This window comes from Bos javanicus, chromosome 2, assembly GCF_032452875.1.
Source record: "Bos javanicus breed banteng chromosome 2, ARS-OSU_banteng_1.0, whole genome shotgun sequence".
Classification (NCBI taxonomy): Eukaryota; Metazoa; Chordata; class Mammalia; order Artiodactyla; family Bovidae; genus Bos; species Bos javanicus.
The window spans coordinates 134622748-134648281 of record NC_083869.1 but is presented as its reverse complement, the minus strand read 5'-3'; the positions used below and the strand labels follow the sequence as shown (position 1 = coordinate 134648281).

The window sequence follows — 25534 nt, the reverse complement described above, 5'->3', positions numbered from 1 at the left end:
CTGGCTTTCCTTTATTGTTTTATTAGCTGTGCATGCGTTCCTAAACAACATAGCTTAGTTTTGCCTGTCTGTGGACTTCATGTAAATGAACGTGGAAGTGCTCTTCTGTGCTCTGTTTCTGTTGATTCACATTTTGTTTATAAGATCCATTTGTTGTTACTTGCAGCTAGACTTCATTTCTTTCCCTTCCACTCCTTGAACACACTGCAGTTTGCTGATCAGTTCTGTTGTAGGTGGTCATTTAGAACGTGCGGAGGCTTTGGTTAAGGTACACGACACTGCGATACAGGTTCTGATACATGTGCTTTGGTCATATACCTGAGTTTCTTTCAAATCAGGGGATACAGGTGTCTTCAACTTAAATAATTCCCAGCTGATTTCCAAAGTGTTGGAACGTAATTCGTGTACCTACTAATAGTTTTTGTGGATGTCTGTTGTTCTTCTGTCTGCTCTTTGCATGGCTTAGCTTCAAGTAGCCTTGATCCTGGTGATTTGGTCTCCAGGTTCTCAGTGCGTTCCTCTTCAGAACGGGGATGCACTTATAACTATACACACATGCTCACCCAATAGTACATGAGCTGTGTGTAGAGACAAGAACGCATTCACTGTTCATGGTGGGAGATTGGGTCACAGGTCTGCCTCTTCAGTCTCTGGCTGGAAACAGGTTTATCCACACTCTTGGGCATGCGCCTGGGCATGGGTTTATTTCTCTGTCTCTTGAGTGGGGCTGAGCCATAGGCCAACGGAAAGCGAGCAGATACAATGTGATGCCCTTGTGCACTTCAGCTAGTGCGCTTTCTTTTGACTCTGCTATTTCCATGGACCCAGGAAAAGTATAGCTTTCCCTGGTGGCTCAGCAGGAAAGAATCTGCCTGCAATGCAGGAGACGTGGGTTCAATCCCTGGGTTGCAAAGATCCCTTGGAGAAGAAAATGGCAACCCACTCCAGTATTCTTGCCTGGGTAATCCCATGGACAGAGGAGCCTGGCGGGCTACAGTCCATGGGGTCAGAAGAATTGGATGCGGCTGAGTGAATAAACCACCACCACAGGAGAGGTGTGAGAGCCACATGAGGTCCAGCAGTCCCAGCTGAACCCAGCGTCCATCAGCCAAGTCCCAAGCAACTAATCAATGAACTAGCTGAATGCTGTTGTTTTATGCCCCTGAGATTTTGTGGTGGTTTGCTATGGAGCGATGGTTAACAATCATTCCCTTAACAATAGCTACCAGTGAGCACTTATCATGTGCCAGGCACTGTGCTAAGAACTTTATATGCATTACCTTGTGGAACCCCCACACAACCCCTCTGTAGAAAATACCATATTCTCTCCATTTTGCAGTGGGAATCCGAGGCTCACAGAGTTTAGGGGACTGGCCCAAAGTCACAGAATTAGGAAGAGGAGGCATCAAAATTTATATTGAGTTCTCTGTGATTCAAGAGTTTGTCACCAGCTAGGAAAGCGGCAGGCGGAGGTCTTACCAAGGCATCAGAAGACCTGGGGCTCACACACACTCAAATGGCCAGACTGAAAGAGAGAAGCAGCCAGAGAGTAGGCCCTTTTCAGGAGCGCTCTCCTCATTGGCCGGCTCAGGCTGGCCCTTGGACTGTCTCCCTGATGCTGGAGTCTGGCCACAAGGCCACTGCACTGTCCTTACAGTGTTGACATGGAAACAGGGTAGAAACAGGTCTGGGCTGGGTGGGAGTCCTGGTCTGACTTCCTACCAGTGGTGTCTCCCCGAGCATGTGACTTAGTCACTCAAAGCTCCATTCCCTCATCTATAAATAAGGAGATAAAAAAAAATTTTTCCCCTGGAAACTTTGACCCAATTTACTGTCAGGGACAGTGCTACCAGGGATGAGCAGAATTTGTAAACGGCACAGCCCTCTGTTGCAGTCGTCATTTTTTACTGTTATGCTTGCAGCATGGGTCTCCATTGTGACCGAGCAAAGACGCTGATGCTGCTGAGCAGCGACAGGGTTCTTCTACATAAGGAGGAGAACCGGGAATGTTAAAAACAGCGAGAAGGGCAAAGATCACTCAGGTCTCAGGACAGCCTTTGGGTTGACTGATGGTTGTTCCTCTGTCTTCTCACCCAAGCTGAAAAGACTTGAGTTTGAGAGGGAAACATCCTCATCTCATCACCCAGAAAAAGAATCTTGAAGAGCAGAGGGATAGCCGGTGAACTGCTGAGGCTCAAGGGAGGACCACCCTTGGCCGGTCAGAGTCCTCCCGGGGCGCCCGCGCATCCTGCAGCCCCCGGAGTGGTGTCGTTCGGTGGGCTGGCCGTCTTCAGTGTCCTGCATGCTGCCAGACAGCTGGAAGGGGGGCCTCTGTGTTGACCTTCAACTTTTATGTGCTTTAGTTTCTGCAAAAGCCTCTTTCATTTCTCCCCAGAACAGCATCTGACAGCTCTCCTCACTCCTCTGTGTGCGATGGTTTCTTTGTTTGCTTGAATAAAGAAGCTTGTTACCAGGGAAAATGCCTTGGCAAGTGTCAGTGGAGATATCTGTTTCCTTGAAGAAACTCCCGTAAAACCTTTCAAACTGCAGCTTTGGAGTCCCAGAGCCCCCTGGATCCAGAGGCCTCTCTTTATTCCCTTACCTTCTTCAGCCGTCGTTGGGTGATTTTCCAAGACTCTCCTTTGCAGCAGGAAGGCTGAGCCCAACTCCTAGAACTGCTGGGGCGCCCGGCGAGCTCACCTCCATCAGTGTGCTTTGCTTCTGGTTGACCCCAGGCCAAGGCTTCTGTGCCGGGCCGGAGACGGGAGGGGATTTGTCTCAGGAGGGGTCATTAGGGGACGTTTGCCTGTCATTACCCACTTCAGAAGATTTCTCCAGGCCCTCCTGGGTGTTCACCAAGTTTCTAGCGTCTGGGAGTTACCTGAGCTCAACAGAGGGTGACGCACAGCGGGTGTGTCTGACTGTGGGCCGCAGGCCTCGATCCTCAGCAAAGACATTGCGAGACAGCCTCATCTTCTGCCCTGGTTTCCTTGCCCACTGCTCCTCCCTGGTCTCAGGCTTCGTCCATCGCACGCCCTCTGCCTTTGCACACAGGCTTCCTGCCCCAGGATGCTCCTCTTCCTCCCGTGAACCCAGTTGCAGCATCACCTTCTCAGGCACCCTTTTCTGACCACCCCGGAGGCCAGCCGCCTGCTCTCCCTCACGCCTGCTAAATCGATTCAGTCGTGTCCTACTTTTGGAGCCCCTGTGGACTGTAGCCCACCAGGCTCCTCTGTCCATGGGATTCTCCAGGCAAAAATCCTGGGGTGGGTTGCCAGGCCCTCCTCCAGGGGATCTTCTTGACCCAGAAACTGAGCCCATGTCTCTTAGTATCCCGCGCTGGCAGGCAGAGTCCTTTACCACAGCACACCTGGGAAGCCCAGAGCTCGCTCTGTGCCTGCTTTTATTTTAGGACTTCTCACGTGCTCTTGTAGTGATCTGCCTGGATGTTGCCTCGTTGCTCGGTCGGTAAAGAATCTGCCTGCGGTGCAGGAGACCCGGTTCAATCCCTGGGTCAGAAAGATCCCCTGGAGAAGGGAATGGGAACCCACTCTAGGATTCTTGCCTGGAGAATCCCATGGCCAGGGGAGCCTGGCGGGCTACAGTCCACGGGGTCGCAAAGAGTCGGACACGACTTCCCAAATAAACCACCACTGGATGTTCACCTCGCACCAGGCAAGAGCTCCTCGGTGGCCAGGAGCTGGTCTCACACACAGAGCCTGGCACTTCACAGACACTGTATCAGTTTGACTTTCTAAGGCTTTACGTATGAGCCTCATCCAGGTTGGGGCTTCCTTGATGGCTCAGACAGTGAAATATCTGCCTGCAGTGCAGGAGACTGGGTTGGATCCTTGCTTTGGAAAGATTCCCCTAGAGGAGGGCATGGTAACCCACTCCAGTGTTCTTGCCTGGAGAATCCCATGGACAGAGGAGCCCGGGGGGCTACAGTCCACGGGGTCAGACATGACTGAGAACTAACACTTTCACTTCACACTTCCCATCCAGGCTGCCTTTGGCGCTGTGGGCACAGCGGGTACTGCGCAAATGGGAAGGGCGGTGAGCTGGCAGGGGCACACCATCATGCTGGCTTCCAGAGTTTTGGGCTCATAAACAACAGAAACAAATATTCCGCAGTAGCCCCCAAATGCCTGGAATGCTCCACCTTCTCTGGGGCCCCTGTGTCTAGAGCCCTAGAAGAGAGAATCAGATGGTCCTGTTTATTTCCACTTGGATAAAGCATCATTCCTGGCTGTCCTTCCCTCCTTCCCGAGCCTCTGCAGAGGACCTAGGCTTCTGCTGCAGGCTTGGGCACTGGTCTTGGCTGCACCTGAGGTGACGGGTCAGCAGGGCCTCCACGCTCAGGGCTGCAGCCACTCTTCAGAAAGACTGTCTCAGGGGGACAGCAGGCACAGTGACCCCTGGGCCCCTCTCCAGGGCCACACGCCATTCACCGTGAGCACCAGGAAGGATCTCACAGGGGTCTCACTTTGCAATGGTAAGACACCTGGCCTCACTAAAGGAACTGAGACAAATAAATTTCAAGTCCCCATGGCACCTCAAAACCTGCAGGTAGTCAACAGAACATGTCTTTTTTTCCCAGTTCAGTGTTCCTGAAGATGAGATCTTAGCATCCAGAGTGCCTTGGTCCCCTAGCAACAAAAGCAGCTAAGAATATACTAAGCACTTCATTGGTATCAGGCAAGTATTATTCCATCCCACCCCCCTTCCAGTTTGGTGCAGTCAGGCCCTAGGCCTGTCCCACTTGACAGATGTCAAAACGGGACTCAGGTTGGTGGCATGAGCTGATTGAGTGCATGGAGGGATCAGGTCTCGAGGCCAGTTAGACTCCGTAGCCCATGCTCTGGACCTGTGTTCTCTGTGGCCCAACCGGCATGCCCCAGCAGCCCTGGTCTCCAAGACTCACCCCTCGCCAGGCTCAGCTCAGCCTACACCAGCTCCTGAAAGCTGCACATTGCCCCTGTGTCAGGAAGGGGAACATCCGACCCCGTCTGCCTGCTGATGTCCAGAGGTGAGCCCCAATCCCAGCAGCAGGAATGGCTGCTCCTCAGCGCTTCGCTGCCTGGGAGGCCTGGGGCCGCCCTGGTCACCCGCACATTCCCTCAAGCCTCAGTGTCCTCCCACGCCAGGCTCACCGACCTGTGGATGCTCTTTCATCTCAGCTGTCTTCCTGGAGGCACCTTCGTTCTTTCTCTAGATCTGAACTCTGCTCACCACTGGCTTCACCAGTTATCACCTGTATAGACTGAACCTGGCCGCCATCAACCCCAGACATTGGTGGGAGTACTTCTACCCTCCATGGTAGCGCTTGTCCTCACTCTAGAGAACCCCCCTGACCCCCAAACACTGAATGCATGAACTTCTGGGCTCTGCCCTTTGGCCACATACTGCTGTGAGCAGTGGTAATACTAATAATCCAAGTTATTTATCATCGAATCAAGCATATGTGCCAAGCAAAGGGAGGGGACTTTATGGTTTATCTTTTCTAACCCTCACTGGGTTTCATGGTGCCCTTGTACAGATGAGGAAACTGAGGCTCAGTGGGAATGGATGACTCTCCTAAGGTGGCAGGGCTGACATTGTAGGCTCTCTTGGAGCCCAGCCTCTCTCTCCAACCCCTGGACACAGTGAGTGGACCATTTCCTTAAAGATGTCTCAGCTGAAGACATGGAACAACCTAGATGTCCATCAGTGGATAAATGGATAAGGAAGTTGTGGTACCAGAGAAGGCAATGGCACCCTACTCCAGTACTCTTGCCTGGGAAATCCCATGGATGGAGGAGCCTGGTGGGCTGCGGTCCATGGGGTCGCACAGAGTCAGACACGACTGAAGCAACTTAGCAGCAGCAGCAAGTTGTACATATACACAATGGAATATTCAGTTCAGTTCAGTCACTCAGTCGTGTCTAACTCTTTGCAACCCCATGGACTGCAGCACACCAGGCCTCCCTGTCCATCACCAACTCCTGGAGCTTGATCAAACTCATGTCCATTGAGTTGGTGATGCCTTCCAACCATCTCATCCTTTGTCGTCCCCTTCTCCTCCCACCTTCAATCTTTCCTAGCATCAGGGTCTTTTCCACTGAGTCAGTTCTTCACATCAGGTGGCCAAAGTATTGGAGTTTCAGCTTGAACATCAGTCCTTCCAATGAATATTCAGGACTGACTTCCTTTAGGATGGACTGGTTGGATCTCCTTGAAGTCCAAAGGACTCTCAAGAATCTTCTCCAACACCACAGTTCAAAAGCATCAATTCTTCTGCTCTCAGACTTCTTTATGGTCCAACTCTCACATCCATACATGACTACTGGAAAAACCATAGCTTTGACTAGACAGACCTTTGTTGGCAAAGTGATGTCTCTCTGCTTTTTAATATGCTGTCTAGGTTGGTCATAGCTTTTCTTCCAAGGATCAAGAGCCTTTTGATTTCATGGCTGCAATCACCATCTGCAGTGATTTTGGAGCCCAAGAAAATAAAGTCCGCCAATGGAATACTACTTGACCATAAAAAAGAACACATCTGAGTCAGTTCTAATGAGGTGGATGAAACTGGAGTCTATTATACAGAGTGAAGTAAGTCAGAAAGAGAAATACAAATAATGTATATTAACACATGTACATGGCATTAAGAAAGATGGCAATGACGACCCTTCATACAGGGCAGCGAAAGAAACACAGACCTAAAGAACAGGCTTTTGGACTTGGAAGAAGGCGAGGGTGGGATGATTTGAGAGAACAGCATTGAAACGTGTACGTTGCCATGTGTAAAATAGATGACCAGTGCGAGTTCAGTGCATGAAGCAGGGCACCCGAAGCCCGTGCTCTGGGACAGCCCAGAGGGGTGGAGCGGGGAGGGAGAGGGGAGGGGCGTTCAGGATGGGGGGACACGTTTGTACCCGTGGCTGATTCACTCCGATGTACGGCAAAAATCATCCAATATTGTAAAGTAATTATCTTCTAATTAAAATAATTAACTAAAAAACAAAAGATATCTCAGCTGTCTCTAAGGCCAGGTAACCTCAGGCTTTAGTGCTCCAGGAAGGGACTAAACTGCTCTCCAGTCTAGAATCTCCTCTCAATACTCGTCCTGCTTTGATAAAAGCTCAGAATAAAGCCACCAGGGGCTCCAGCAACGGAGCGAGGATTTTTACCTGTAAATTGCTACACTCTTGGGCGACCCTAGGCTCCTTCCGTACTGTAGACCAGCTGCTGACCATGGGCAACGTAGCAGAAATGGTGATAACGGCACAGGGCGACGTTTCATGAGCGTCTCCTGGGTGCCTGGTCTGTGCTGTTTTCCACAGGCTCCAGAGAGAGCCTGTTCCCTCAGTGACATGGACGTCACAGCGGCTTCAAGGATCCAAGGGACAAACAGTCTCTCTGTTCTTCTTAGAAGCCTCGACATCCAATCTGTCAGCTGGTCAGCCTGCCCCGTCTAGCCCGCTTCTTCCACCTTTCCTTTACCAGGTGACATAAGGAGGTTTTTGCTTTGTTGCAAAAAGTGAGGAGAGGAAAAAGGAAAAAAAAAAACACACTCTCAACAACCAACAAGAAATAATTAGTGCACATTGTGTCATTAAACACTAGACTTTAATTAAATCGCATGGAGATAAATACCTCTAACGACTGGAAATCTGGGGACCGTAGACAGCAAAGTACTCAGCATAATGGAGTAATAGACTCCGCAAATAGCGTCAAGTCAGGGATTCCGACTTGATTAAGAATCCGACTAAATTGGGTTGTCACCTCGGAGGCTGCACCTACTACCTGAAAATTGCTCATTATCTTCCCCATTTGATCTTCTTGGAGTTAACAAGCCTTTGCGGAAATCGGTCCAATGATCAAAGGACCCATTTATTTGGAATTCCTTCCTGTGTCGGGGTCCTCATCATTGCTGTCTCCTTCCCCTCTTTCTTATTCGCAATGAATCCTCACCTGGCAGCAGCCAGTGGGGAGGCCAGGCTGGAGGTGACCTCTGCGATGCCTGAGACGAGCGGCCCTTTCGTCACCCTGCTGTGGGGACCGAGGCAGCTGGCTCCGGGCGGCAGCGTGGGTGTCTCTCATTCTCCTCTGTCCCCGCCGGCAGCCAGCCCCCAAGTCCAGTCTCAACCTCTCCCTGGTATCTGATCTGTCCTTCTGTCTCCTGCTCCCGTCCTAGGTCAGCATGAGGTCATTCTCTTCCAAGGATGAGGATGTCCAATCACGTTCTCATTCCCATCCTGCCCTGGCCAAAATGACACTGGTAAAGCCTAGGTGCTCAGTCGCTCAGTCGTGTCCGACTCTCTGCAGCCCTGTGGACTGCAGCCCGCTAGACTCCTCTTTCCATGCAAATTTCCAGGCAAAAATAGTGGAGAACTTTGCCATTTCCTCCTCCAGGGGATCTTCCTGACCCAGGGATCGAACCTGGGTCTCCTGCATTGCAGGCAGATTCTTTACCATCTGAGCCCTAGGGAAGCCCATATATAACCAAATAAATAAAGCGTATAGTCTCTTAGAAAGTCATAAGAGCTATGGTAAAATGGGGGAAAAAGTAGGGCAGGGTAATGATGATCAGAGTTCAACACGGCGATATTTAAAGCGGGACCACTCATTTGACCCCTTACAACAATCTTGTGAAGGAATTCGAGCATTTCACCCAATTTCCACTTGAGACAAGCGAGACCTAACTAACACGTAACTTACAAGGTGTTGAACTGCCAAGCGAGAGGAAGGCCTGGGGTTTAACGTACATGAAGAATAGAAAGTTTTCTATAAAGTTTTGGTAACTTCTGGTGATGGTGATTTTACACATAGTTGGTCATTTCAGTCGCTCAGTTGTGTCCGACTCTTTGTAACCCCATGGCCTGCAGCACGCCAGGCCTCCCTGTCCATCACCAACTTCTAGAGTTTACTCAAACTCATGCCCTCATTCACCCTGTGAATATTCAGCTTTCTGGCTCCTTAATGTGGAGAGCAGCATCTTTGAATACACTTTGTTTTTTTTTTTGTAGTTTGTTTATGGAAACTTGGATGCTGGAGACAGGAAGATGGGAGTGGAGTGCGCAGTGGGGCCCTAGAACCCTTGGGGACAGGCAGAATCTTTTTTGTGTAGGAGGATAGAGTGCTGTGATGTTGAAATACTAATGATCACCGTCACATGGCTGTATGTGCTCAGTCACTTCAGTTGTGTCCAGCTCTTTGCAGCCCCGTGGACGGTAGCCCGCCAGGGTCCTCTGCCCACCGGATTCTCTAGGGAAGAATAATGCAGTGGGCTGCCATGCCCTCCTTCAGGGCGTCTTCTGGACCCAGGAATCGAACCCTTGTCTCGAGCACTGGCAGGCATTAGGTTACCACTAGCGCCACCTAGGAAGCCCCGATCACCATCATAGATTGCGTGCTTACTGTGTGCTGAGTGTTGTGCTAAGTGCTTTAGCACTAACTCACTCATCTGTTCACGCATCCAGCCTCCAACTCTGGAGATGAACAGCTGAAGCTTAAATTCTGGCTCTATTTCCAGTGCCCGACTCTGTGACCCTGCTAAACCTTGCTGATGCTTCAGGGTCCTCCTCTGTGAAACAGGGTGATGGGGAGAAGTAAATAAGTGAATACATGTGACAGCACCAGGAACAGTGCTCGGCATGTTCTTCAGTTCAGTTCAGTTCAGTCGCTCAGTCGTGTCCGACTCTTTGCAACCCCATGGACCACAGCACACCAGGCCTCCCTGTCCATCACCAACTCCCGGAGTTCACTCAAACCCATGTCCATCAAGTCAGTGATGCCATCCAGCCATCTCATCCTCTGTCGTCCCCTTCTCCTCCTGCCCCCAATCCTCCCAGCATCAAAGTCTTTTCCAATGAGTCAACTCTTCGCATGAGGTGGCCAAAGTACTGGAGTTTCAGCTTCAGCATCAGTCCTTCCAAAGAACACCCAGGGCTGATCTCCTTTAGGATGGACTGGTTGGGTCTCCTTGCAGTCCAAGGGACTCTCAAGAGTCTTCTCCAACACACAGTTCAAAAGCATCAATTCTTCAGTATTCAGCTTTCTTCACAGTCCAACTGTCACATCCGTACATGACCACTGGAAAAACCATAGCCTTGACTAGACGGACCTTTGTTGGCAAAGTAATGTCTCTGCTTTTCAATATGCTATCTAGGTTAGTCATAACTTTCCTTCCAAGGAGTAAGAGTCTTTTAATTTCATGGCTGCAGCCACCATCTGCAGTGATTTTAGAGCCCCTCAAAATAAAGTCAGCCACTGTTTCCCCATCTATTTCCCATAAAGTAATGGGACTAGATGCCATGATCTTAGTTTTCTGAATGTTGAGCTTTAAGCCAACTTTTTCACTCTCCTCTATCTCTTTCATCAAGAGGCTTTTTAGTTCCTATTCACTTTCTGCCATAAGGGTGGTGTCATCTACCTTCTCCAAATCTCTCTAGGGGATTTGGAACATCTTGAGGATGTGGAAAAGGAAGCCCAGAGAGGTGCAGAGGTTTGCCCAAGGATTTACAGCTGACATTGGAAAAACCAAGTTCTGTCTGACTCCAGAGCCTATGTCCTTAATGAGGGCCCCAGACTGCTCCCAAGAGGGAGCACAGGTCCCCAGGAAGGCAGCCCAACTTAAATAAGGCCAGTGTGGATTTGTGTTAACTCTGCATTAGGGAGTGTACTATGAGAGAGGCAGCCAGGGTCTCTGGGAGGCTCAAACCAGCCACTCTCACAATGCTGCTAGAGAGAGGCCCAGCGAACCCTCCTTAACGAACATGTCAAAGGCACCTCCAATCAGCAGCTCTGGGCATTAAACCAGCCATGCAAGGCGATTTGAAATTGTAGTCTGGGCTCATACACAGAGAGGAAAGGAAGTGAGGCATGCGGTTGGTGGGCTGGGGTCTTCATGGAGCCCCTTCATGTGCCTTCACGCATCATTTAATCCTCATAGTCGCTGTGAGAGTGTCAGTCGTGTCTGACTCTTTGCGACCCCATGGACTATATGTCCATGGAATCCTCCAGGCCAGAATAGTGGAATGGGTAGCCTTTCCCTCCTCCAGGGACTCTTACCAACCCAGGGATCGAACCCAGGTCTCCCGCATTGCAGGCAGATTCTTTACCAGCTGAGCCACAAGGGAAGCCCAAGAATACTGGAGTGGGTAGCCTATCCCTTCTCCAGCAGATCTTCCCACTCCAGGAATCAAACTGGGGTCTCCTGTGTTGCAGGCGGCTTCTTTACCAACTGAACTCTCAGGGAAGTCCTTCATTGTAACCGAGAGTTGTGCAAAGGACCACCCTTACCGTAAGAACGCGGGGCTCGTCAGTATCAGGAGGCAGGGTGCTAGAGTAGAGTTCAGGCCCAAAGCCCCGCCCCCACCCCAGGTCTATCACCAGGTCCAGGTGATGCTGAGCTCAGGCTACTCGTGTTCGCCACAGTTACTGATTGGCCAGTTCTTTCCTGTGAATATCAGAAGTGAGATATGGTCACATTCATTCACAACCAAGGCGGCCATGGGTCTGGGAATCCCAAACTTCTTAATGAAATTCCAAGGCACTCCAGGGTCTGCTGGGGTATCAGCTCTGGGAGGAGATGCGCCACCTCTGGGGACACTGAGTTGTTCTAGTGGAGTGTGACCAAATGCGATCTGGGTGACACTCCCTGGAAAGGAAGGGAGAGGGAGCGTCTGTGGTTGTACACGGCCGAGCCAGCTTGTAGGAGACGCCATCTGACGGGGCTGTCTTTCTAGGAGGGCAGGGCCTGCGTCTGTTTCACCAGCGAGTCTCCCGGACCGTGGGTCTAGCAAAGAGCCTGGAGGATAGTCAGGGGTACCAACAAACAGGTGCTCTGGGATGACAGTAGCTTGCGCTCACTGGGTCCTTACTAGGATCTGGACACTCTGCTAAGCTTTTCACATGGATGTAACCTCAGATTACCTCAGAACGTCCGAGGCCCATTCCCCACAGAGCCCGCTTTCGTTGGCTTAATTGGACACAGGCACTTTTTAAAGCTCTCGTGTCTAGCCAAGGCAGGGAGCGTTGCTTTTCATCCTCGTCTCATCTAACCCTTCCAGTGGCTCCAGCAGGTGGTTGGTATTAATGTGCCCATTTTGCAGATGAGAAAGCAGGTGTTCAGAAAGTTTAAATAGCCTGTCTCAGGCCACACAGCAAGGAAGAGGTACAGTCCGAATCTGAACTGAGGCAGCCTGACTCCAGTACCTGGGCTGAACCCCAGAGCACACGGAATGAACGGAGGGGACAAGGGCATCCTGGGAAAAGAAGGAAGTGGAGGCGGGGTTAGGAAGCACCTGCAGAGGCCAAAGGCAAGGCAGCTGCCGTCAGCACGAACTCCTCCAAAAGAAAAGACTCCGCTCACGGAGAGATCCCATCCTGGGCTGTTTCTAGAGCAAGACGGACACCTTTCTGTGCCCGTCGCCCAGCCCTCGGGTGAGAAATGTTTGGACTCGGGGCAAGTGTTCAACCCAAGGACAAATGCCTCACAGACTGGGTAGCAGCCCATCGCGGGGCCTGATAGAAAACAAAAACAAAAACAAACTTTCTTTTGTGACATAGCCCAGTTTACACAAGTTAAATAAGCATTTATGAAATTAATTGCTTGATATTGCATTTTACAAGCCGATGAGTACATCCGTGTACTGTTCACATTTCCCTCTTTAATCCCAAATATCCACTTTCCTTATTGTATCCTCTAATCAGCTTATCCTCTCCCCTTCTGACTGTAATGATCAGCGCCCTAGGGCAAAGCATTCATTCATTCATTAGCTCAGCCTGTATCTCTTCCGTGCCAGGATGGCTTCTAGATGCCACAGCATTTTCTTGTGGGTAACCACGCATCAAACCACGAGGAGAGAGGGGGCCGGGATGCGTGCTGATTCTCGCTTGCCTTAATATAAAACAGGATTGCCTGCATTTCGGAATTCGCTAGTTTATCTTGCATGGCCAAAGCCCCAGTTATCTCTGCTTCACTAAGTCTTGAGATTGGTTTGGAACTTGAACATATATTCTTCGAAACCATTAAAAGTGGTTTAATTGGCTGCTCAGGGATGTCCTCCACTCTACTGTCTGCATGGATCATCCCCCTCCATCTCTCCCAAGAACTGGGAGGCTGGAAGCCCTCGCCTGGATGATCCACTCCCCTGGATTTATTAATCTTGCTCCGGGCCCCAGAAGCATCAGGCTTCACATTGCAGATCCAGCCTCTGTTCACAGCTGCTCATCTAAGTCCTACCAGAAATCCTACCAGAAATCAGAAACCCAACCAGAAATCAGAAATCCACTGGTACCCACTAAGCTTCACACAACGGGCAAAGCCGGACTTCTTGTCTGTCAGACTCTTTAACAAGTCACCCCTTACCTCGATGAGCATGGAGATGGGGTGGCCCAAAGGAGGACTTCAGGAAGGAAGACAGATAGCCACCTAGGGTCAAGTAGCACAGCAGGCAGGCGGTGACCTCGGGGGTCATTGTCCAGATCTGTTGGTCAGCCACCAAGCATCTGTACAGACCCAGGGCTGGTTCACATGCAGGCTTTCCCGTTTCTTAGCTGTATGACCTCGAACAAGCCACACAATCCCCTTGAGTCAGTCCGATTCTTGGTATCTCTGGAAATTAAGCAAAGCTATGATTTCACTTTCACTTTTCACTTTCAGGCATTGGAGAAGGAAATGGCAACCCACTCCAGTGTTCTTGCCTGGAGAATCCCAGGGACGGGGAGCCTGCCGGGCTGCCGTCTATGGGGTCGCACAGAGTCGGACACGACTGAAGCGACTTAGCAGCAGCAGCACCATATATATATATATATGCATGCATGTGGCAAACTGCAAGAGATTGGAAAGTGTTGGCACAATGGCTGGTTTATTTTTATTCTTTTTAAAAATTTATTTATTTTTATTTGGAGGACAATCACTTTACAATATAGTGTTGATTTCTGCTATATAGCAACATGAATAACCATAGATATACATAGGTCCCCTCCCTCTTGAACCTCCCCTCCCACCCCCTCCCACCCCTCCAGGTTGTCCCAGCGCGCTGGGTTTGAGCTCCCTGTGTCACACAGCAGACCCCGCTGGCTGTCTGTCCCGCAGACCCCCCCACCCCCTCCCACCCCTCCAGGTTGTTCCAGTGCGCTGGGTTTGAGTTCCCTGTGTCACACAGCGCACCCCGCTGGCTGTCTGTCCTGCACACCCCACTGGCTGTCTGTCCTGCAGATGGTGATGTGTATGTTTCCAAGCTCTTCTCTCCACTCGTCCCTTCCTCTCCTTCCCCTTCTGTGTCCACACATCTGCTCTCCACGGCTTATTAAATTGTCCAAATAGCATAACCTATTGCATCCTAAACCATTTTCAAGTCCATATTTAAGCTACTCAGAAAAGCAGGTTATTATTTTTAAGTCACTTAACGTTGACCAGACAGGACCTCTTAAAAGATGATGTCACCATCATGGCCAATACAACAGTTTTCCATGCTTCCTGAAACCCTTTTGCATATACTGATCTTGCTACTTCAGCACTTGCTCGAATGCAGACCAAATAAACACGCACACTTCTCATAGGGTGCGTGCGGGAGAGTAGCATCAACTTGATACAGCATCACACTCATTTCAAAGTCAAAAAATTGTACTACTAATAAAAGAGGTCCAAGACAAGAAGCTGTAACTGAGAGAGGGGCCTGAGGTTAGCGGTGCAGGGGCAGTGAATGTAATGGGAAAAAAGTCCAGCAATCTGAAGATCTGCTGGGGATTGCAGAGTGGCAATGGCTGCTTTAGAATACCAGTGTCCAGTCACTGGGAACAGGACACCTCATTTTTATTTACTGTTATTTGTCAGAATGTGTCGTCTCACCCAACCCCAAAATGCTACATGATGCGGACATGTGTGTGTTTGTACACACACTCAGTATAAACACACATGTACAATAAATGCATGTGTCTTTTACAAAGAGAGAGGTATGGAAGTGACTGGAGATGTAGAGATAGAGACAGTGTATTTCTAGATACTTTCTTGAAGTCACTTCTAGATTCTGCTGCATACTTAGTAGCTCAGGCATGACCTTTGCAACACTTTGGACTGTAGCCCGCCAGGCCCCTCTGTTCATGGGATTTTTCAGGCAAGAATACTGGAGCGGGTTACCATTTTCCTCCTCCAGGGGCTCTTCCTGACTCAGGGAGCGAACCTGCATCTCCTGTGTCTCCGGCATTGTGGGCAGATTCTTTACCTGCTGAGCCATGGGGGATGCCTGGTAAAGCCTTTGTTATATAACAGAAACTTACTGCATAGTTGATGAATGAATACATTTAAGAATCCAGGATTCGTGTATGTGTATGTGAGAAAGAGGATGTGAATGTGTTTCTATGTAGTTATAACAGTAACTCAAGGGACAATACCACATTTAATATAAGTTCCCAGCAAATAAAACTGCTAGAAAAAAATACTGAATAAAATACTGGAACACATAGATATGAATTTTTAATCTCCCCCTTTTCTTTCTTTCTCTTCCTTTCCAATTAGGGTTGCCAGGTAAACAACAGGATATACATTTAAAACTGGATTTCAGACTTGAAAATTAAATAATAGTATGTCTCAAATGTTGCATGGTGAAATATTACATGGGATATTTGGAGCTAAAAAATTATTCATCCTGTAATTTTTATTTGTTAAATCTGATGACCCTACCTGACCATTCCAGACAACAAGTCTAAATTCTAACCTTTTTTTTTTTTTTTTAAACGTCATTTCACTACTCAGAGGCTTTCAGAGGGTTTTATTCACCTATGAGATCAGGAAAAACAACCTCCTGGCATCTGACCCTGCCCCCTGCCTCCCGCCCAGGGTGGATGCCTGACCACTGCTGAGTAAGCCCTCCCCTGCTCAGACCTGGCCTGGCCGCTTAAATGCCTGCAGGCAGCCGGGGGCAGAGACCGAGTATGTTTTGGTTTGTAATTCACATTAGTCGATTCTCCCAGATAAAGTCACAAATCACCGGGCACGGAGTCCTGCTGTTGCATGCATACAGTAGTATCCTGCTCAGATTCAAGCCGCACGCCTATACAGAACCCTTTTCTCTACCTTTCCAGACACTAAAACTGCAATTAGCTTTTCTCTAGTCATGGAGGGGCTTGTAAAGAGCCTTACTGGAGATAAAGCCTCTGCTATGGGTCAGCGGCTGTAACTCCTGACCTGGTGCGGGGGTGGAGCGTGTCACCCTGGCTCCAGGGATGGCGTGCAGGCTCTTTGGAGAGCATTCTCTCCCTACCAGACATCCCCAGGCTGCCTTGGGGGGTTTGGAAAGCACAGGGCTGAGAGTACATCAAGGAGAGGTAGGACTGGAAGAGGCAGAGAAAGGGAGGCCTTCAGGAAAGGGGCAGAGGCAAGGCGGCAGTTTGGTGGGACGGATGCAAGGTCCCCCTTGGGGACCACCCTCTGAGTATCAGCTCATCTGGAAAAATGGGATCCCAAGCCTGCTTCTCAGGGTGGTGGAGGGACATCGCGACGGTCTGTGGGAAATGCTCCTGGCAGTCTGCCCTCAATAGACGCTCACGTTCCTTTCCTTAATGCACAGCCTACAGGGGCACCTTGGCAGCCTCCTTCCAAGGCTGGCTTTCATCACGATGGCATGAAGCTGAAGCCACGAGGAGCATGCGCTCAGCAGCTGTCTGAGGCTCAGCTGATGCGAAGATATGAGACCCTGCCTCCAACGCCCTCGCCTGCAACGCATCCTGGAGACAACCTGAGGGCCTGACACCTCTGCTGGGTGGTCCACTCTGCCCTGGCCAGTCTCAGCAATGCCAGAAAGCCTAGGCTCAGCGTCCACCCTCCAAAAACCGCCTGTCACTCACCAGATTCTTTCCAGCTGCTGCATTTTCGGAAGAGCAAGAAGGCTGGCACCATGGCTGTGGCCTCATTTTACAGAAGGGGGATCAAAGCTCACAAATCTGATGTCACGAGAGCCGCTGGTCACCATGGTCACCAGGCTGAGCCGTTTGATTCCAGAGCTGGGATCTTCACCCCGGATCTCTGAAGAGGCTGGGGGTGGATTGTGGCTCCGAGAGCACAGGTTTCAAAGTGCCATTTTTTGTCTCCCTTTCACCCTGGGAATAGACTGCAGTCCCTAGCAGCCACACACCCCTGGGCCCCCGAGGCACCCAGATTTGCTTCGAAAGCAGCCCACAGCTGCTCTCAAAAGGAAGTCTCCCCACTCCCTCCCTTACAGCTACAGTTTTGTGTCTTTATTTTCCTGGGTGGCTTTTTCCTTTATTTCTCTCTGTAGCTCTGGTCCTCTTTCCCTGAAAATACAGTTAGCTGATATTAAAAAGAAACACACAATCACTAAACACATTTTATATCGTCTTTGAAGCCTAATGGCCTCCGGCTTCCAGATTGAGAAGTATGCAGTTGGAGTGCAGACCCAGATGAGCTGGGAAGAGGGGCTGCAGTGCTGCTCCCTGGAGCCCAGGGCAGGGGGAGGGCCCGTGGGGATCCTGGGCCCCTTGGAGTGGTGCTGAGTCCCAACAGGGAGGGGCGATGGCAGGGAGACATACACAGGGTCAGGAGGGAGGTGGTCCCCACAGGGCCCTCTGAAAATGGGTTTGATCTCTCAGAGGCGGGGTAACTGGGGCTTCTTTCTCCAGACAGTCAGGCAGTTCAATTGCTCAGTTGTGTCCGACTCTTTGCGACCCCATAAACCGCAGCACACCAGGCCTCCCTGTCCATCACCAACTCCCGGAGCTTACTCAAACTCATGTCCATTGAGTCGGTGATGCCATCCAACCATCTCATACTCTTTCATCTGCTTCTCCTCCTGCCTTCAATCTTTCCCAGCATCAGGGTCTTTTCAAATGAGTCAGTTCTTCACATCAGGTGGCCAAAGTATTGGAGCTTCAGCTTGAACATCAGTCCTTCCAATGAATATTCAGGACTGATTTCCTTTAGGATAGACTGGTTGGATCTCCTTGCAGTCCAAGGGACTCTCAAGAGTCTTCTCCAACACCACAGTTCTGAAGCATCAATTCTTCAGCCCTCAGCTTTCTTTATAGTCCAACCCTCACATCCATACATGACCACTGGAAAAACCACAGCCTTGACAAGACGGACCTTTGTAGGCAAAGTAATGTCTCTGCTTTTCAATATGCTGTATAGGTTGGTCATAGCTTTTCTTCCAAGGAGCAAGGGTCTTTTAATTTCATGGCTGCAGTCACCATCTGCAGTGATTTTGGAGCCCCCCAAAATAAAGTCTCACTCTTTCCACTGTTTCCCCATCTATTTCCCATGAAGTGATGGGACCAGATACCATGATCTTAGTTTTCTGAATGTTGAGCTTTAAGCCAACTTTTCCACTCTCCTCTTTCACTTTCATCAAGAGGGTCTTTAGTTTTTCTTCACTTTCTGCCATAAGAGTGGTGTCATCTGCGTATCTGAGGTTATTGATATTTCTTCCGGCAATCTTGATTCCAGCTTGTGCTTCATCTAGCCCAGCGTTTCTCATGATGTACTCTGCACATAAGTTAAATAAGCAGGGTGACAATATACAGCCTTGATGTACTCCTTTTCCTATTTGGAACCAGTCTGTTGTTCCTTAACTATTGCTTCTTGACCTGCATACAGATTTCTCGGGAGGCAGGTCAGGTGGTCTGGTATTCCCATCTCTTTCAGAATTTTCCACAGTTTGTTGTGATCCACACAGTCACAGGCTTTGGCATAGTCAATGAAGCAGAAGTTGATGTTTTTCTGGAACTCTCTTGCTTTTTCTATGATCCAGTGGATGTTGGCAATTTGATCTCTGGTTCCTCTGCCTTTTCTAAATCCAGCTTGAACATCTGCAAGTTCATGGTTCATGTACTGTTGAAGCCTGGCTTGGAGAATTTTGAGCATTACTTTGCTAGCGTGTGAGGTGAGTGCAATTGTGAGGTAGTTTGAACATTCCTTGTCATTGCCTTTCTTTGTGACTGGAATGAAAACTGACCTTTTCCAGTCCTGTGGCCATTGCTGAGTTTTCCAAATTTCTCAAGACAGGAAGGGGGGAAAGAAAGTTTTGTGCACCTCAAGGCTTCTGAGGTGGCACAGTGGTAAAGAACCCGCCTGCCAATGCAGGAGATGCAAGAGGTGTGGGTTCGAGCCCTGGGTTGGGAAGATCCCCTGGAGCAGGAAATGGCAACCTACTGCAGTATTCTTGCCTGGAGAATCCCATGGATAGATGAACCTGGCGGGCTACAGTCACAGGGTCACAAAGAGTCGGACGCGACTGAGCACACACAAGGCTTCAGGGGGCATGTTTGTATCAGGAGAAGGACCCAGAGGGGGAGGTGCCGAGGTTCTGAGTTCACATGGACTTGGGAAGTGCAGGTACATATGTGCCGGCGGGGGACGGCGGTGGTGTGGCAGACGTTGGCTCCGTCAGCCCGCTCCTAGAGAGCCGCTGGGGTAGGGACAGCAGCCCACATGCAGACACTCAGCCAGAGCACTGGGGCCACGACGCCCTGTAGGTAGAGCAGAAGAGGCCCAGGCTGGTGGCGGAAGTTCCAGCCTATAGCAGACCCGCCTAAGCATGACCATCTCTGACCCAGCAGACGTCCTCTGCAGCCTCAACTCCTCATCCTCCAAACTGGGCATTTAGCACCTAGCTCCCAAATTTCTGTGGAGGGTCCTCCTGGGAAAGAGATGCCCGCTCTACTTGCCAAATCCATGGAGCTGCTCCGACGTGGCCTCTAGAGCTCCAGATTTGGTCTCCCTCAAATCCACCCTTGAGCTTCCCAGGGGGTTCAGTGGTAAAGAATCCACCTTCCAATGCAGGAGACGCAGGTTCGATCCTTGGGTCGGGAGGGTCCCTGGTCAAGGAAATGGCGACCCGCTCCAATATTCTTGCGTGGAAAATCCCGTGGACAGAGGAGACTAGCAGGCACCGTCCAGGGCATCACGGAGAACCGGGTGCATCTTCGCAACAGAGCAGGCGCACACACATGCAAATCCTCTCTTGATTCTCTGGTTGCCCCTAGTCCCTCTGACCCCGTCTCATTTCCACTTTAACCACCCCCATCTTCCCATCCATCTGCAGTTCCTCCCGCCCCATCAGCCCATAAGGTCTTTAGCTTGCTCCTGGCTTCCCGTTAACAGAAGTCCCGCCTGTGTCCATGCCCCGCCCAGGGCAGGGCTCGAGTTCTGACATCCCCATCAGCGCTCCACACGGTGCTAGGAGCTCAGCTCTGTTACTAAACGTGCGCTCTGTTCCGGGCCCGTGTGTGCCGTTTCGTCCACAGATGGGAAACTGGGGCTCTGAGAAGCCTGGGGGCGTGCTGCCCCGTTGCCTGGGTGATTCTTGTCATCTTGGGTTCCCATCTAAACGGCCCTTCCTTAGGGCAGTCCTTTCTGACTCCACCACCCGCCCCACACACAGAGTCCTGGTAGCGCTAATCATGGGGCATTGAGTGAATCGTTCCTTTGCTGGTTCCCTCTCCCTGCTCGTCTGTGGGAAGGGGGGCATAACTACGTTGCTGACCTCTTTGTCCTGAATGCTCAGCATGGACGCCAGTTCCGAGAAGACCCCAGGAGATGTTTGCTCTCTGAGGAGTGAATGGCTTCCTGATTTTGCGCACCTCGAGCTCTCTGGACTTTCAAATGCCTCAGGTGTAGGTAGGTGGGAAATAGGTCCCCAGCATCAGCTTGCTGCAAAGGTGGCTTTCTATTCCTAGGCCCTAGAAAATACTTTTAAAAAATCCACTTTCCTTCCTCCAATTAAAATGACAACATTCATTTAAAAAGCTACAAATAACAAAAGCTAGAGAGGGTGTGAAGAAAAGGGAACCCTCCTACGCTGCTGGTGGGAATCTGAGTTGGTGCGGCTACTGTGGAGAACGGTATGGAGGTCCCTCAGAAAACTAAAAGTGGAGTTACCATGCGATCTAGCAATCCCACTCCTACACGTATTTCTCGACAAAACTATGATTCAGAAAGATGCTTGCACCCGTATATTCACAGCAGCACTGGTCAAAATGGGCAAGCAAACAGCCTCAGTGCCCACCGGCAGGCGAATGGGTACCGTTGCGGCGCATGTACACGATGGAATACTACACAGACGTCACAAAGAATGAGGCCGCGCGATTCGCAGCAACACGGATGCAATCCGAGATTAGCACACCGAGTCAGAAAGAGAAGGACAAATACCGTACGAGAGCGTTTTATGCGGAACCGAAAATATGACACAAAGGAACGTGTCTGTGAGACAGAAACAGACGCGCGAACGTGCAGAACAGACATAGCTGCGGGAGAGGGGCTGGGGGAGGGACTCCGCGGGAGGTCGGGGCTGGCGGCCGCGAGGCCTCACAGACAGCGGGCGGGCAGCAAGGTCCCGCTGTGCAGCGTGGAGAGCTATGTTCAGTGGCCTGTGATAAACCATCATGGAAAAGGATACAAAAGGGAAAGTATTTATATGTACAACTGAGTCACTTTGCTGCACAGAAGTAATGAACACAGCATTGTCAATCAACTCGACTCCAATAGCAACAACAGGGACATCATAGCACTTCACAGCGATCGGATTGGAGAAAAGCTTTGAGTTGGTAATGCTGTGTATTGACAGCAGTGTGTGGAGCAGCGCGTTCTGGAAGGAACCTGGCAGCGTGAGGGGAAATGAACTGTCGCACCCCTTCAGCCCACTCCTGGGCACTCCAGGGAAACCCTCTCACAAGTCCCTGGGGGGATCTGGTATCCACTCTTTGCCGAGCAGTTGTCTCTCTGGAAAGCTCTGCAGCAGTCAGAGGCATCGAACAAGGTTTACACACAGGAGCAGAGATAGATCTTAAAAACACAGCATTAAGAGCAAAAATTAAGCAACAGAATGAAATCTGCAGTCCAATACCATTCATGTAAATGAAAGCCCATTCACCGATCGACGACACCACGTGTTTTATGGGAAGCCTCATGTGTAAGACACACACTGGAGGGGTTAGACTGGGGTTCTGCGGTGGGGAGAGGGGGGAGAGGGGGCCAGGGTGGACACCCAACCAAGCAAAGCAATAAGGGGTGAGGCTGCGAAAGCACGAGGTGATACCGGGTGAGTGAGGGGTGTGGAGGGCTTGATGTTCTCTCCTTTCAAGGAAGAGGTAACCACTGACTCAGCAGCCTTTGACCTCCTCTTCCTCCTGTGGACTCCTGTGGGGTTAGAACAGATTTGGACAGGGTTTCTCAACTTCAGCACTACTGACATTTTGCCGGGGGAACCATCCTGCCCCTTGTGGGATGTTTGACAGCAACCAACTCTCCCCACCAGCTGCTGACAGCACCCACTGAGTTTAGACAACCAAAGTGTCTCTAGACTTCGCCAGATATCCCCTGGGGGAGCTGCTCCTGGGTGGGAACCACTGGGGGAGAATTAAAGCCTGGAAACCAAATCTTCCAAGTTAAGTGGCCCACACTTGCTTTGCACAAACACACACACACACACACACACAGACGCGCGCACGCAGAAGCTCAGGGTCTGGAGCTCCACCTTGAAAGCTGCCAGCTTTGCTCACACGTCTGAATCACGGCTCTAGAGATTCCAGTTACAGCCCATAACCGCGTCTGCCTTGGGCTTCCTCCTAATTTTAACCAGCAGCTGGATTTGCATAGGATATTTGCATCTGAGATTACCCATGGTTCTCTGGGAGACACAGTTGATAGCAGACGATGGCAAGAAATATATATAATTTCATTTCAGCTTGCAGGGGAGGAGGGGGAAAAGGAGACATGTTTCAGGAAGGGAGGGGACGCGTAGGAAATTGCAACGCCTTGTGCATTTGAAGAGGGGACGCAAAGCGGCTGTTGCACTGGTTACTGGGCAGGAAGGGCCGTCTGCGCTGGGCTTGGGTATTTGGTGTGCAAATGAGTGAGTCTCACAGCAAATGGGTGGGGCTCCCTGTGGCTCCCTCAGGAGGGGACTGCTGGTCCCAGTGGAGGCAGACAGAGGGGAGGAGAGAGTGGCGTAGATGGTCTCCAGACCAGCACAGAGACCCAGGCCCTGCCCCAGGAGCTCAGCCGCCCACCAGCACTGCCTGACAGCCTACTGTGTGCTTCTCCTGTGCTTTCTCCACGTGGGGCCGTTTCAGCCCGTAGTCCGCCCCTCTCAAGGCGAAGTTACCTTCCTCTTTTACTTTATTTTTTATTGGAGGATAATTGCTTTACATTGTTGTGTTTCTTTCTGCCAGACAACCACGTGAATCAGTAGTAACTATGTACATCAGAGGAGGAAACAGAGGCTCCTGGGTCTCACGGTTAGTACAGAACAAAGATTGACTTAAAACCAAAACCTGCCAGATTTGAAAACCAGTCTTTTTCCCAACCCCTTGGTGAGCTATCGCTGACTTGCAAAGTGTATGTGCCACGTGGGCCAAGGCTTAACCGGTGAATTCCCTGCTCTCCTCACACCCATCTCCAGGCACCCAAGGTTGCTCACACTCTCCACTTGGCTGACCCCATGCCTTGCAATCCTCTGCTGCTGCTGCTGCTGCTAAGTCGCTTCAGTCGTGTCCGACTCTGTGCGACCCCATAGATGGCAGCCCACCAGGCTTCCCCGTCCCTGGGATTCTCCAGGCAAGAACACTGGAGTAGGTTGCCATTTCCTTCTCCAATGCAGGAAAGTGAAAAGTGAAAGTGAAGTCGCTCAGTTGTGTCCAACTCTAGCCACCCCACGGACTGCAGCCTACCAGGCTCCTCTGTCCATGGGATTTTCCAGGCAAGAGCACTGGAGTGGGGTGCCATTGCCTTCTCCTGCAATCCTCTACCATCACATATAATTTATTTTTTCTCTGTCTCTCTCCCCTGCTCTAGACCAGGAACGTCTTAGGAGCAGAGAACATAATTGGCTCATCTCTCTCTCTAGTGCTCAAGAAATAAACATGGTAAAATCTGAGCTAATTTTTGACTGGGAACAGGAGAGGAACCAATCCACATCGCTGCAGTGGAATACTACCTCGTTCGGGAAGCTTCCTGATTTTCCCAGAAGGGAGAGACCGTCAGATGCGATATTTGCTCTAAGTCACCTGTGGCAAGAGGCAGCCGATATTCCTGACCACATTTCACCGTGCATAGCTGATCTCTGTGAACCTGCTGATGACTCCTCAAGCCCAACTGCTTCTGCAGCCTCAGTGCCTAGAACATAGTCTTGTATACCGGAAATAGAATACAGAAGAATGGGTAGATGAGTGGATGGGTGGATGAGACGAGGGATGGATGGATGGATGGATGGATGCGTGGGTGGATGGGTGATGAAAAGGGAAGAAGGTAGACGGACATTATATGATGGGCATATGTTTGGATGGTGGTTTAATAGTTAAGTCAGTGGATACATGGATGGTGAATTTATGGATGGTAGCTGGATAGATGGAAGAAGAGCGGATGGTGGGGTGCTGGGATGTGAGAGAGTGAGCGGGTCAGTGAGTGGATGGATGGATGAAAATTTGGGTGAGTGGAATAATGGCTTGGAGGGTGAGTAACTGGTTGGTGGAGGCTGGATGGGTCTGTGGCATGGGAGGGTGGCTGGTTGGTGGGGTGATGGCTGCAGAGATGGAAAAGATGTCTTCCCGTCCCCCAACAGCACACTCAGCCGCCTTAAGTAAAACAGCCTGCCGCCCTCGTTTCCCAGGTGCCCCTGTTAGTCTCCCTGCCTCTCCTGCTCCCTTCCACCCTCTGAGCGGGGACTCTGAGGTGCCAGATGGACGCCTTCCCAGGCAGTGCAGCTCCAGTCTCTGCCTCTGTGCTGAGCCATTCTCGCTGCGCAGAGATTTAATGCTTAACTCCGGCTTCGTCCCGCTCCTCACCTGCCTGAGGAGGTAGAGGCAGCAATTTGCATATTTATTAAATATCTCTTAGCAGGATACACAAGCAGCATTGCTACATCCCGCTCCCAGAGTCGTCCTGCTGGCAGACAAGACCGAGTGTGATCAGCGTGGCATCACTGCCCATTAAATAGCTGTTTCAGGGCCCAGAGGGCTACGAGGGGAGCCAGGGGCCGCGGAGCGGGCAGGCAGACGAGGCCCTGGAGGCTGGTGCTCTGCTGTTTCCCAGCTCTTGGGCACTGGGGAGTTTTCTGTTCTCCACCCAGGAGGAAGGGCTCTGAGGGGCTCTCTTCCAGCCCCCTGCCTCCACGTGGCACCCCTGAAATCCAACACTTCCTTTAGAAATTTCCCAGAGGAGAGGATTTAGAAGCACCTCTGTGTTTCTTTCGCTGCTCAGTTTATGCAGAAGTCCTTCCTAAGGTCTAAACCAAAGTCAGCCTGTCTTTGCATAGGTGCTTTGCTGCAGTGTTATCTTTGGCCAAAACGGGACTGACATCAGCACGAGTTGGGATGTCCCCTCCCAAGCAGAGCCACCCCATGAGGTCCAGCCTTGGAGCTAAAGTGTCTGGGGCCTGGGACCACCCGCCCTCTGTTATCTGGAAAGGAGGCCTCGGGGTGGGGACTGGGTGTCTGACTGGGGACCGGATGCGCTCTGCTATAAGCCGGGATGAACCTCCCCCTACAGACAGGGCACCCCGTCCCTTCCTCCCCTTTCTTGTCACGATTCCGAGGA

The 25534-nt window shown here is 50.8% G+C and overlaps 1 long non-coding RNA gene across 1 annotated transcript; it reads left to right on the top strand.

Moving 5' to 3' along the window:
- The first annotated feature begins 21100 nt into the window (after positions 1–21100).
- On the top strand, positions 21101–25032 carry LOC133234563 (uncharacterized). Its single transcript, XR_009732176.1, has 3 exons — positions 21101–21911; positions 23173–23238; positions 23795–25032. It is a non-coding gene; the product is annotated as an uncharacterized LOC133234563 (long non-coding RNA).
- Positions 25033–25534: the final 502 nt, after the last annotated feature.